Genomic DNA, 5,068 nt, shown 5'->3' on the forward strand with positions numbered 1-5,068 from the left:
GCGACCTGGCTCTCATGAGGTCGCGACTACTGACGCTTCTGGAGCTGAATTTTCCAATTTTTTTCAAGTTTATCCCAGTTTTTCGCCATTTGACTGAATTTGAACTTTAACACTCCGGGAACCTGAAATAATGAAAATCAAGCGTAAAACTGCTCCAAAAGACACCAATAGACGAGATAATGCTAACTTTAAAGACCCAAAACATAGGCTAATTATAACCTAACAAAATCCCCCAAACTAGATTCTTACTCACCCCCGAGTAAGATAAAAAAAAACTAACTACGCTATCAGATAATTACTATGCTGCTGACTCATGCTCTGTTTTCTTCCTTGCATAAACTATAATTTTGATCCTACTAACTCTAACAATTAACTCGGATGCTCAATTAATAACACTATATACAACTGCAACATTTTATTCAGATGTGAAACATTGTTATAAAAGTTTTACTCTTTCCAACAGTTCCACAATTCGATAACTCATAAGCTTGCATGCTTACCTTTCTCCACTAATGTTGACAGTGTTCTTCGGAATCATTAGGTCTTTTAAAGGCTTAAGTATAATGGCTCAGATATTTAGGGATAGGTAAAAGATAATTTTTGGCTCAAAATATCATAAGCACCCAAATAGAACCCACAAGCTTCTTACTTTTCTTTTTCTAGAATCCCATAATGTTCCCCAGATTTACCAAGATTGATAGAAGATCACTCTATTATTTTTCCAACATCACTGAATCTCTTTTTTTTTCAAACATATTTTTACTTTTTATTGTTCTTTTTTTTCTTTTTTTTTTCTCAGTGACATTGAATTACAATTTTTCCTCTTCTCAATCTTACAAGTTTTTCTCCCTCTCACTAATTCCTCTCACTAAATGTTTCTTCTCCCCCAAACTAATTATGTAGCTTATGATATCATGGATAACATGGTGAAGAAAAAATTAATAGTGTGGTTGCACAACTTTTCAAATCAACGGGTGAAAAACAAAAGAGGTTTATGCTCAAAAGGTTCACTAGGGATACACATTATTATGGTAGGCTTGAAAGGCTCAAACTATCCAACAAATGCCTAAGTCATATTCCAATTGAACACTATCAAGGATTTCGCCTCAAAAGAATAAACATGCAAGTTCTAAGCTATCCTGTCAATCTTACCACAAACCATAGTAAAACAGTTATTACAATTTTCACAAATTGAATATTTGCAGAAAAACAGGTTTCAAAACATCCGAACTAATCCAAAGAGTTAACAAAATCAAGCACACAGTTATTTTACAATTTCAGATCACATCACACTAATTAGCAGTATACAACTATCATCAAGCTTATTGCCATTCCTTAACTAACGCAAAGAACTAAAACAACTAAAACAGAAAATTAAAATGCAGAAATATTTAAAATTTTTAAGTCTCTCCCCCCAAACTAAATATGACATTGTCCCCAATGTATACAGGAATATGCATAGAAAAGAGACTTACCCGAGACCCTCTCAGAAAGGGTTGGGTGGACCCTTTTCATCCAAAAGAGCCCTCATACTAAATGAAGAAAATTGACCACCAATAGTGTTGATTTCAGATTTTTGCACAAGAGTAAGCTCACCTTTAGAACTACCACACATCAATCTTTTCCAACGACGCTGAATCGTTTGAAGTCGCTCTTTAGGCTTTGCTTTCTTCTTATCAGCTTTAACAAAAGAACCCTTCACCATCTCAATCTTGCAACAGGTAGGAATGTCAGTTGGGGCAAAAACATTAAAATTGACCTCTTCATCTTGCACTCTCAACTTTAACTCTCCCTTTTGAACATCTATTACTGCTTGGCCCGTGGCTAAGAATGGTCTTCCCAAAATAATGGGAATAGTTAAATCTTCCTCCATATCAAGAATTAGGAAATCAGCAGGGAAGATAAACTTACCAACCTTCACCAGTACATCTTCAATTATCCCATAAGGATGAGTCAAAGAACGATCTGCCAGTTGTAAAGTCACTGTTGTAGGCTTTGCTTTTCCCAATCCTAGCCTCTTGAAGACAGACAAATGCATTAGATTAATGCTTGCTCCTTGATCACATAGAGCTTTAGTTTCCACTGAACCCCGTATAGAGCATGGAATATTGAAACTACCCGGATCTTTAAGCTTGGGCGGTAGTTTCTTTTACAAAATGGCGCTACACTCCTCAGTTAATGCCACTGTTTCATAGTCCTCCAATTTTCTCTTCTTTGACAGAATTTCCTTCATAAACTTCACATAACTTGGCATCTTCTCTAAAGCTTCAGCAAAGGGAATGTTAAAGTGAAGTCTTTTGAAGACTTCTAGGATTTTGGTGCACTGCTTGTCTAGGCTTGACTTTTGAAGCCTTTGAGGATAGGGCATTTTTACATGGTGATCACTGTTAATTGGTGGAGACTGTTGTGGTTATGTTGGGCTGTCAGTAGCCTTCTCTGATGTTGGTGTTGGGGTTGGCATGGGTTGAGCTTCGTTCTCCTTTTCTCCATTCGCTAGTTGTGGCCTTTCAGGACCATCATAATTTTTACCGCTTCTCAGGGTAATTGCCTTGCAGTTTTCTTTGGGGTTTACTTCAGTTGTGCTAGGAAGATTCCCTTGAGGACGGGTTGCTACTTGAGTTGCTAGTTGGCCCATCTGTGTCTGCAGGTCTTTGATTGAAGATCTAGTTTCAGTCATGAATTGAAGCAATAAATCTGTTTGTAAACTAGAATTTCCACCAGAGGTTTGTTGCTGATTAAACTGTTGGTTCTGATTCTGGTTCTGATTTCGTTGCTGATAGAACCCACTGTTTCTTCGATTATTACCCTGGTTGAACCCATAATTGTTGTTTTTATTCTGTGAAAAATTTCCAATGGCTTTAGCTTCATCTATTGGCAAATCATCCACATCTGCTTGACACTCTGAAAAGTGGTGACTTCCTCCACATAACTCACAAAAAACTTGGGCTTGTTTAGCTTGCCCTGCAATTAGCTTTGTCAATTCCTCAACCGGAGCTGTCAACTTTGTGATGGCATCAACCTCTAACACACCAGCTACCCTCTTTGATTGACTCCTTTCAGTTGGCCACTGCTGATTGTTTAGAGCCATCTCCTCCAATAGATCATAAGCCTCATTAGCACTTTTTCTCATAAAGGCTCCTCCAGCTGCTGCATCTATTAGAGTTCGAGTGTTACCTACCAACCCATTGTAAAAGTTGTGGACCAGCATTCACTTCTCTATACCATGATGAGGGCACTTTCTGATCAGATCTTTAAACCTCTCCCAAGCCTCATGGAGAGATTCATTATCTTGTTGGCAGAAGTTGTTGATTTCTCCTCTCAGCTTTGCAGACTTGGCTGGAGGAAAGAACTTTGACAAGAATTTCATTGCCAGATCATTCCAGGTGGCAATAGAGTTGGGTGGCAAGGAGTTTAGCCAACTCTTGGCTCGTTCTCTAAGAGAGAATGGGAACAGTCTCAGTCGAATGGCATCATCACTAACTCCATTAACTTTAAAAGTTTCACAAAGTTCCATGGAGTTAGAGAGATGCAGGTTAGGATCTTCAGAAGGGAGGCCACCAAACTGAACTGAAGACTGCACCATTTGAAGTATGGCAGGTTCAATCTCAAAGTTGTTCGCATCCACTTCCGGTGGCCTGATACATGACTGCACTCCTGTCAGAGTAGGGAGAATGTAATCTCTCAAGCTACGCCCATTAGCTTGATCTTCCACGGCGCCACCATTATTACCGTTATTACCTCCATTGTTTGCAGCATTAGCATTCACATTAGCAGCCATGATTTCTGAAGTTTCAGCAGTTGCTGAAACTCCTTCTTGCCTCTTGTTCTTTCGGTTTCTCCTACAAGTTTTCTCGATTTCAGGATCAACTGGTAATATGACAGCTTGTCCTTGACAGCGCATACACTTAGGATTCCTGAAATGGATCACGAAAATATTGCAAGAAAAAGGTTAGAAAAATCAGCAAGAGAAAATATACCAAAGTAGAAGTTAGTATAATTTTGTGTAATATTAATCTTTAAACAATTCCCCAGCAACGGCGCCAAAAACTTGTTACGAATTTTATATTTACTACGCAAGTATACGCAATCAAGTAGTATCTCACGCAAGTGAGGTTGAACCACAGGGAATTGGATTAAGTACTACTAAACTATACTTATGATTCTATTTGGTAAAATAATAAGTTTGTAATTTAAAAGTAAATAACTCAAAAAATTAAAGAGAAAATAAACGAAGATTAATCAAGATGAGAGATTAGGGAGGTGAATCCTGTTGTTAAGCTACCAATGTTAATACCTAATTGCTATCCTTATCTCAATGTGAATGACAGATTATAAATTAACCTAACTCTTTTCAGATCTTTTAGGTTCTAAATAATGTATTCTCTAATTAACTTCTTAATTAAATCAACTCAAAATCAGCATTAAGCAATAATCTATTAGCCACTAAGGCTATGTAAATACCTTTGTTTCACATCAAAACCTAGACTATCCAAATTTTAGCATTCTCAATTCTCACTTTTCAGATTTCGAATTGAGATCGTTGAACATGTAAAAGGTGATCAAGCTTGCACATGGAATTAAACACAAATAAAGATAGTATTCACACATAAGATGAAGGAATATCAATTATTTATTAACTAGGCATAAACTTAAACAACATTCATCATCCTCCCTTATTGGGAAATTTAGTTCAACATAACTCTAAAAACATCCATGATTAATTCAGAAATAAAAACAAACATAAAGAAGAAATTAAGGGTAAAAGAAAGAAACTAGAAGGTGAGATCGCTCCAGGTCTTCAAGATAGCTTCCTCTCCACTTGCATCCACTATTTAGGTCTATTTCTGCTCTCTTCTGACCTTCAGTGTCGTATTCCTTATATAGGGATGAGTAGTGTGCCTCCAATTGAGAGAAAAATCAAAATTAGGTCAAAACTACGACGTCCGTACCAAGTCGCGACTAGCCCTTAAGCTAGTCGCGACTACAGGCAAACCTCGAAAATCAGAGGTTCTGCCAAATCTCGAAGTCACGACCAGAGTCGCGACCTGGCTCTCATGAGGTCGCGACT

General features: G+C 37.6%; 1 non-coding gene across 1 annotated transcript; it reads left to right on the forward strand.

Annotated features, from left to right (window-relative positions):
- The first annotated feature begins 3,218 nt into the window (after positions 1–3,218).
- On the forward strand, positions 3,219–3,325 carry LOC115718247 (small nucleolar RNA R71). Its single transcript, XR_004011829.2, has one exon. It is a non-coding gene; the product is annotated as a small nucleolar RNA R71 (small nucleolar RNA).
- Positions 3,326–5,068: the final 1,743 nt, after the last annotated feature.

Source organism: Cannabis sativa, chromosome 5 (assembly GCF_029168945.1).
Source record: "Cannabis sativa cultivar Pink pepper isolate KNU-18-1 chromosome 5, ASM2916894v1, whole genome shotgun sequence".
Taxonomy (NCBI): Eukaryota; Viridiplantae; Streptophyta; class Magnoliopsida; order Rosales; family Cannabaceae; genus Cannabis; species Cannabis sativa.